Below are 9,760 nucleotides of genomic sequence, written 5' to 3'. Positions count from 1 at the left end.
TTTTCACTTTAGTTTTTTTTTCACTTCACTGAGGTATGCACACAAACACTGTTAACACTGTAATAACTGTGCCTGCCTTTGCTTTTTGCTTTTTTGGCTATGGCCATTTTTTATTGATTTACATCTTAAGACTATACAGCATGACTTACTGCTAATTAAATATAAGTATACATGTGACAATCGCCACCTTCTCCAATACAAAATTAAGCTGCAGCTTAACTGCAAATGGGCAAATTAACACGAGTAAATGCTTAAAAAACTATGTACTAAAACTAAGAACTAAAACTAAAAACTTAAGGCTACTATTTACAAATATTTACAAGGATCTTCTGGGACGTTATGTATACGGTGTCGGTAGTGTTCATCGTATTGAACCGTCTGTGGTAAAACATTAGGTTATTTTCGTTGTTATACAATAAACCTTCTTCGATAATTTTTAATAATGCTACAGGTGGGAGGTGTTTTCGTAGCATTATAGAGTCCCTATCCACAGGATGTTCCAGGAATCCTCGCACGAGCGCATTGTCGACGTTCCGTGAAGTCTCAAGAAAGTTTAGGGCCCCCCTCACCAGGAACCTGTCCAACCTCTCCATGTTTGCCCTGTCATAAACTGCCCGACATGAAGGCCTTTTAAATAAACCATCAGGTGTTTTGTATGGGCCCATACCAAGGCAGTAGGTAAGTATTGACCTTTCCCATCTCCTAAGCCTCTCCATCTGGCTTGAAGAGATTACAAACAAGGTGGGAAAGGCGTAGGAGATAATAGGTCTTATAACCTGCTTATAAATTAGTAGTTTGATGTTATTGCCAAGGCCACCATTGTGACGCAAAACTCCCTGATAAGCAAATTTATGTGTACTATTAAATTGTTATTGGCAATTTTTAAAAATGGTAGGTACATTGAAAAGATGAGAAGTGGATAGTAGTCAATAGTAGTCAATAGCAATAGTAGTCAATAGCTATATTTTTCGAAATATTGTGTGGAAGCGTGTTTAATTTTTTACAAAAGTTTTCGTAGAAATTTAATTTTTCTGAAGAATCTTTGAATATTTTTATAAAAGATATTTTACACATTTCTTGTATAGATATCAGGCCATATTTAAACGAAGAATTTGTGTAATTTCCTTTATCAGTTTAAAAGTTATAAGCGTTTAACTTCACAGATTGTAAAAATGTAATCACAAATTTGTAACTAAATTTGAAAAAATAATAAATTTTTTCGAAAAATATTTTCCAAATTCTATTTGAGAATAGGGCTTGATATGTTTACTTTAGGATAAAACTAAAATATTGAAAATTTTTACATTTTCACTGTGAAAAAAATTCAAAATCTTTGTGTGGTCCAAGACGGCAGAAATCCTCTTGTTGACATATTTTCAATGAAGAAAAGTTTTTCTTCAAAGAAATTTAAAAGCTCAAATCTAATTAAGTTTTATAAAAATTTCTTAAAAAAAAAAAAACATTTCAGTAGTTATTTGTTTGAAAAAAGTTAAAAAAATCTTCCCATTACCGTATACCACCTATGGACAAAAATTCACTGTCAAAGGTAATATTTTTGAAAATTGAAATATTTTTGCTAAATTCAATGAAAATCGCGCAAAAATTAATTTCTAATAAAATATGAGGAAATTTTCGTTAAAATTTAGTAAAAATTTCACCAATTTTTGCAAAAAATATTCTCCAAAAATAATCCCTTTTTTACTAGTACATATCAAGGAAAAAGTCATATAGAACTACTGAAGTTTTTCACACGTACTTTTTTCCAGATTTCGTTTATAATTTTGATGTTTTTTGTAAAAATGAATATAATAAAATAAATAAATCCCTTCTCTATGACAATTTAGTATAAATAATACAAGATTTAAACATTTTTTAAAAGAAAATGTTTTTTCTAAAATTTAGTATTACGCCTTTCAAATGGCCAAGAAATATTCGCCACTCTATGTGAGAAAATTTTTGATAAATATTTTTAAAAAATAATAATTTTACAAAATTATCCTAAAATTTTACTAAATTAAAAATATAGCTGAAAAGAAAACATTGCATATTTCATACATCTTTATCTGAAAAGAAAAAATAAAACAAAACAGAGAGCATTTTCCGCCAAAATTTTTCAACCATATTGAGTGAGAAATAGTGAGAGCATTATTGCAGAGAACATTTCGCGACAAATTTATTGAACATATGCCTCGCGGACATTAGTATACACACAAAAAGAAATTCAATAGAACAAATATTTGTTATGAAGAAAATAAGAAGAAGAAGAAGAAAAAACATTGTCCTTAAAGAAGAAATTAATATGGACGCCGTCAAAAAGACCAAAAGAAAAGAAAGAAGAAGAATAAATGTACATATATTTTAATAGGAAAATATTACTGACGCCATCAAAAAACACGCATAGATAACAAAGAAGAAGAAGAACAAAAATGTGCATTTCAATAGGAAAATTTTACTGACGCCGTCAACAAATGCGTACAGAAGAAAATTTCAATAAATTTGTTCAAGAAGAATAAAATGTGTCTTTTTAGAGAAAAATACAATATTATATTTTTTTAAGAAAAAGAAGAACAACATTTCTCTTTTAATAGAAAAATTTTACTGACGCCGTCGAAAAATGGCATACAGAAGAAAATTTCAATAAATTTGTTCAAGAAGAATAAAAGGTGTCTTTTTAGAGAAAAATATAATATTATATTTTTTTTTAAGAAGAAGAAGAACAACATTTCTCTTTTAATGGAAAAATTTAACTGACGCCGTCAAAAATGACCTATAGAAGCAAACTTCAATAATTTTTTTAAATAAGCAGAACAAACTGTGTCTTTGGAGGAGAAAATTGTAATATTATATTTTTTCAAGAAGAAGAATAAATGTGTCTTTTAATGGGAAAATTTTACTGACGCCGTTAAATATGACTCATACTAGATAATTTTTAAGTATTCCTAAAATCAATCTAAAAAAAGAAACAAACACAAAGAAAAATATTTATTTTAAATTTTAAAAATGATAAATAGTTTGATGAAAAAATAATCTCTTTTTTATAAATTTTTTGTGGTCCTGAAAAGGACCGATTGTTTTGTTGTAAAAAATGTGTTTTTAAAACTTCAAGAATTTAAGCACGTTCTCCACGTATACGTCTGGCCAATTGAATATCTTTATGCATGATGACACGTTTAGCGTGGATGGCGCACAAGTTAGTATCTTCGAAAAGGCCGACCAAGTATGCTTCACTGGCTTCTTGCAAGGCCATAACAACAGAGCTCTGGAAACGCAAATCAGTTTTGAAATCTTGAGCAATTTCACGAACCAAACGTTGGAAAGGCAATTTGCGGATCAACAATTCAGTACTCTTCTGGTAACGACGGATTTCACGCAAGGCAACAGTACCAGGACGGAAACGATGAGGCTTCTTGACGCCGCCGGTGGCTGGTGCGCTCTTACGAGCGGCTTTAGTGGCCTATTGCTTACGAGGAGCCTTTCCACCAGTCGTTTTACGGGCAGTTTGCTTAGTACGAGCCATTTTTCACTTTAGTTTTTTTTCACTTCACTGAGGTATGCACACAAACACTGTTAACACTGTAATAACTGTGTCTGCCTTTGCTTTTTTGGCTATGGTCATTTTTTATTGATTTACATCTTAAGACTATACAGCATGACTTACTGCTAATTAAATATAAGTATACATGTGACAATCGCCACCTTCTCCAGTACAAAGTTAAGCTGCAGCTTAACTGCAAATGGGCAAATTAACACGAGTAAATGCTTAAAAAACGATGTACTAAAACTAAGAACTAAAACTAAAAGCTTAAGGCTACTATTTACAAATATTTACAAGGATCTTCTGGGACGTTATGTATACGGTGTCGGTAGTGTTCATCGTATTGAACCGTCTGTGGTAAAACATTAGGTTATTTTCGTTGTTATACAATAAGCCTTCTTCGTTAATTTTTAATAATGCTACAGGTGGGAGGTGTTTTCGTAGCATTATAGAGTCCCTATCCACAGGATGTTCCAGGAATCCTCGCACGAGCGCATTGTCGACGTTCCGTGAAGTCTCAAGAAAGTTTAGGGCCCCCCTCAACAGGAACCTGTCCAACCTCTCCATGTTTGCCCTGTCATAAACTGCCCGACATGAAGGCCTTTTAAATAAACCATCAGGTGTTTTGTATGGGCCCATACCAAGGCAGTAGGTAAGTATTGACCTTTCCCATCTCCTAAGCCTCTCCATCTGGCTTGAAGAGATTACAAACCAGGTGGGAAAGGCGTAGGAGATAATAGGTCTTATAACCTGCTTATAAATTAGTAGTTTGATGTTATTGCCAAGGCCACCATTGTGACGCAAAACTCCCTGATAAGCAAAATAAATTTTTTGGCTCTACTGAGGATGAAATCTACATGTCTGACAAACTCTAGCCGTTCATCAAATATGACGCCAAGGTATCTGATTTTGTCTAACACTTGCACGTCCTGACCACCGATTTAAAGAGCTGGTCGGTAGGATTTATAATTAGGGAAAACCACCTTAGATTTCCCCTTAAACACTATTGCTGAACATTTGCCCACGTTCAGCCTGAGACCCCACTTGGAACAGAATCCTTGAAGGATATCGAGGTGGGCGTTAAGGCGAGAAGTAACATCACTAGCTTTCGCTCCAGACAAGGCCAGGATGACGTCATCGGCATACAGTAGCTGCAAGCCTCCATCAGGGGGTTCGGGCATGTCGCTGACGAAGATATTATAGAGCATGGGACCCAGAAGAGATCCCTGGGGAACCCCTGCACTAACTTAAAGCTTCTTCCCCGGAGAAAGCTTGCTACTAGCCTGCATGTTCGAGCGTCAACTCCAAAACTTTTCAATTTAAAAAGTATGCCGTCGTGCCATACCGAGTCGAATGCTCTGGCAAAGTCTAGAGCCACTGCGATCGTTCCACGCCTCCTATCAAATCCACTCACCACATAGGATGAGAAGACCGAAAGGGCTTGAGACGTCGAGTGACCCGTCCTGAAACCAAATTGACAGTCTTTGAGGATTCTCTTGTCTTCGACAAGAGCCGTCAGACGTTTCAAAATGAAGGACTCATAGAGTTTGCCAAAAGCAGAGAGCATAGAAATTGGCCGATAACTTCCGCACTTATCGGGCGGAGAGCCTCTTTTGAGAATGGGCACTACCATAGCCTGTTTCCAGGCTGATGGAAAGTAACCCAGATTTAGACACTGGTTGAATAGGATAGCTAAGAATCCAAATATGATATTTCCAGCAGGGAATTTTGTCCAGACCACTGGATTTTTTAGCAGGCCTGCGGGCGAGAGCCACGCCAATATCGCTAGGTCGGACGAATCCGGCTTCCCCCCACCTGTTAAAGCTCTCAATAGACGAACCGTCCGCAGTAAATGTGCCACTAAAGTTTTCCAAAGGAGACCGATCGTCCATTCCCTAGATAGCTCGGTTAACCGAGGTAAGGAAGGTCGGCCCGTCCATAGACTGCAGCGCACCCTGCATATGGTCGGCTAAAGCTTCAGCTTTTAACCTATCGTCATAAATGGGCTCATTATTTGAGTCCTTTAGCTCCCCTAAAGGATCCCTTGATTTTAGGCCAGCGGCTGCTTTGACCTGTCCAAAGGTTCTGTTGTCCACAGTGATTCCTTCGAGGAAGGTCTGGTACCTCTCTCGCTCAAATATTTGAATAGAGTCCTCTATTATACGGTCAAGATTCCGCAAGTCAGCTCTTAAAGTGGGAACTCTAGAGGAATCTTGTGTTCATCTCAATGTCCTACAAATTCGTCTGCGCTGCCGAATGAAGCCCAAAATTCTAGGAGGCAATTCTAGGAGGCAGGTTCTGTTTTGGAACAGACGCGTCGATCGCGTAACGGTTAATGTTAATTTTTTCAAAGTTAAGAAACGTCCCAACTTCCCTCGTTTCTAAACCGTCCATGTCAAGCACCACTTCTAAGGATCTGTGGTCAGACTCATAGTCATAAGCAGTGGCTAAGTTACCACCACCAACCAGAGGTAGACCTGGTGTTCGCAGAAAAACATCTATGAATGAACCAGATGAGCCGTTAGGCCTAGTAGGAACATTCGAAGAAAATATTTGAATGTTAGGACAATCGATAAGATAAGCAGCCAGGGCTGCACCTCTTGGATTTGTCTCTAATCCACCCCATGAGGGGTGTTTCGCATTGAGGTCTTCCCCAATAAACACCTCACCTTCTGAATGTAGTTAAATAGGTGCAGAAGATCAGCCACCCGAAATTCGGCAGCAGGACAGGAATATAGAGCCGCAAAAGCAACAGAAGAGCCATCAGACCTCCAAACTCTTACTATACATGACTCGATACCCCCAGTGGAGATGGAGATGCGACCGCAGCGATAATTATCTTTAATTAACACCGCGGTCCCATCCCCACGACCACTCTCCCTAAATTGAAAAAAGCCAGTATAACCCTCCAGGTTAAAATTATTATTTGGTTTTAATTTATGCTCCGCGATTAGTATGATATCAGGACGCCTATCTTTGGCAAAATTTTTTAAGAAGTGTCGCCTCGCCAGTGAGAACAACGAATTAACATTGATGAATGCCACCTTAAAGCTGCGCATTTCCGACGACAAACAAAAGCCATGCGGACATGCAGCATCTAGGCCGGCTTTAGCTTTGATCTCGTTGAAGATCGTGTCAAAAGTTTTAGCATTTTCACATTTCGCGTTGAAGTCAGTGCCGAAGTATTGCACAATATTAGATCCTGCGTTCGGTTGAATAGGGACAGACGCGGGAGGATAACTCGCCGGTCTCGAAGTTCTAGGGATAGGAGCTGCATTATTACCCATGGTAGCAGCAAATGAAATATCTGTTCGGACAGACGAAAGACTTTGTGACCGAGTTACAGCTCTGTTCTGAATATCAGCCTTAACTTTAGCTTTCTTATTCAGAATCGCCTGACGGCGTGGACAGTCACGAGCACAAGCAGGGTGACCTTCGGTTTCGCAGTTGGCACATCTGCAAGGAGGTGCAGGAGTTTTAACAGTATCCACTGAGGAAGAGTCCAGTGATCTCTTGGCCTTTAGATGGTATTTGACAATTTTTAGGGCTATGGTTACCACTGCATTTAACGCAGCGGATCGGCATGGTGCAATTACTTGCAACATGGCCGAACCGCTGGCAGCTAAAGCATTGCGTGATATCGCGCCCTTTGTCTTTGGTGATATTAATGTCATCAAAAATAGTTCTCAGTTTATACAGACTAATGATGTCAGACTGTTTAGAAACTCTAAGCAGCCATTTTTTGTCAGAGACGCTGACTGCACCAAGAAACTCGACCTTGAAAGGAAGTTTTGTTTCTAAGTATTCTTTAATTTCACCCTCAGTATAGTCCCTGGTGAGATTATTTATAACCAACATATGGGGCAGAAGAGACCTGGGCGTGTGGGTATGAAATTTGTACCCACGGTCGGACAATAATTTTTTAACACTTTCATAAATTGGGAGACCCCTCACCTTAAGAGACAACACATTCGAACGGATATAAGTTAAAGAAAACTCACCTATGCGATAATGTTGCTTGAGGATTCCTGAAATCTCCTTTAAATTTACATCATAAACTGTAAATGCTGGCATTGATTTACCAGCAGACGGCTTTTCATTAGGAGAGGGAGGCATCTTGCCACCAACAGCTGCTTTGGCGGCTCCATTGTCGGGAGTCACTGATTTGTTCATCTTCTTTTGTGGAAGGACTTTCGTTGGGATTACGGTGGGTTTCGGAATTTTGCCCTTCGAAACCGTGTTAGTCACATTCATATTTTGCGGTAAATCATCTGTCGCAATACCGAGGTTTTCGGCTACCTCGGCAGCACGGTTATTTCCCTGCGTTGTAACCGGCTCATAGTTAACTGGGAGCATTTTAGAGTTGTCAGTTAACACTTGTTTCAAAAGATCTTCCGGCGCTTCTTGTGGTTTGCTACCGTAAGAGGCGATTTCATTTTGGAGTTTGGCAATGACACGATAAAATGCGCTTTCCCGGCCAATTGCCATTGTCAACTTATGAGTTGTCTCTGCAAGTGCATTTTTCAAGCAGCTTATATCGTCTTTCAAGCTATTAGCACTTTCCTTCGACGTCGTTTCCATCCATTCTGAAGATACGTCGATGTTATTGTTGTTGTTTGGGATCAGCCTTTCGTTTGATCCATTGATGGGTGCTGTTGAATCAGTAGCACCATCTTCAATATTAGAGCAACCGTGATCCATGTTTGCCTCGGTTGACCAATCAATGATTTTTGGGGCATTAGCACCACCCGTGCTTATGCATTTTTTAAAGGCAGATAATTCAGCTGCCATTTGATTTTTTTCTTGCTCAAGGCGCTCGATCGTAGCTTGTTGTTGGTGAATCAAAGCTTCCAGTTTTAGAAAATTATAGGTCGCTTCCCCGTCGTTAACATGCCCGACTTCTTATATTTGCGCTTCCCAACGGATGAGGTTGACAATTCACCGTCGCTGTTCGCATCCTCAGGTGCAAAATTATCATCCGCATTTGTAGTTTTATCTGCCATTTTTGATTTTGTTCGTTCGTTCCCACGCCACTCACACCCGCCCCTGCCGACCGAGGGGGCCACCTCCCCTTACGTAGGGAGCACGTACACACCATGGACCGGTCAATGGCGGGTTAGTTGGGGATAAAACTACCGGCTACAAATTATATCAGCCGATATAAAAATTTAATTACAAACTAGAACAGCAACATAATTTAACTAGGGAAATTAATATGTATTTACATTAAAGGCTCTTTAGGCTGAATACTACTGGTTCCGCTAAGGGAGATGTAGTTTGCCGTTGCTCAATTTTTTAGAATGAACGAGGGTGATAGATATAAATTAAAAATAGTTTCTGCTCATTAGCTGTGTTCTACTGTTCCGCAGAGGGAGTTGTAGATATACATATGCTGAGCTGAAGGGTTTTTAACAGGCACAAGTAGTTTACAGAGCAATAGATTCTAGACTAAGTTACTAAAAATGTTAATACTACATTAAAGAGGATTGGCAACCTGCTTGTTTATACATTATGAATGCAATATTAATTTTTTTAAAGTATGTAATGGTTTAGTTAAAGTTATCGTATTATAGATGTTATTGTATATATCACACAATGAACGTAATGGGTTATTACCTTCATAATTAGTTTTCACAGTAGGCAAATTAATTGGCAAGAAATTACGGGTTATACGTGAAGGAACATTAAATCTTATTTCTCCTATCAAGTACGGACAGTCAATTAAGCCGCGTAACAGTTTAATAAAAAATAGCGCTCTGAGTGCAAATCTTCTTTTTTCTAGAGTAGGAAGATCCATTAACATTAAACGGCTTTCATAAGGTGGGAGTAGCGCGGTCGTGTCCCAGTGCAGACCACGCAAGGCAAACAGTAGAATTTGGATTTGAACCGACTCAATCTTATCAGAGTATGATTTGTAATAAGGGCTCCATAGAATGCAACCACATTCCAGAACTGGGCGGACGAGGCAAACAAACAAACGTTTCGTAACGTATGGGTCATCAAATTCTTTAGACCAACCTTTTATAAAACCCAATAACGATTTAGCTTTATTAACACAAGAATCAATGTGCAAATTGAAGCGCAATTTATGATCTAATAAAACATCTAGATCTAGGAAAGAGTCAACATTTTCCAATTGATGTGAACCAATATAATAATTGGAGAAAAACGGAAGTGATCTAGATAAGGAACATTTTTTACACTTTTTGAGGTTCAAAGTCATCC

The 9,760-nt window shown here is 38.3% G+C and overlaps 1 pseudogene; it reads right to left on the bottom strand.

Annotated features, from left to right (window-relative positions):
• Positions 1 to 3,109: 3,109 nt before the first annotated feature.
• On the bottom strand, positions 3,110 to 3,517 carry LOC141396290 (histone H3-like; annotated as a pseudogene).
• Positions 3,518 to 9,760: the final 6,243 nt, after the last annotated feature.

Source organism: Musca autumnalis, unplaced genomic scaffold (genome assembly GCF_047663935.1).
Source record: "Musca autumnalis isolate F117 unplaced genomic scaffold, ASM4766393v1 scaffold_208, whole genome shotgun sequence".
Lineage (NCBI taxonomy): Eukaryota > Metazoa > Arthropoda > Insecta > Diptera > Muscidae > Musca > Musca autumnalis.
This window is presented reverse-complemented; position numbering and strand designations above follow the sequence as displayed.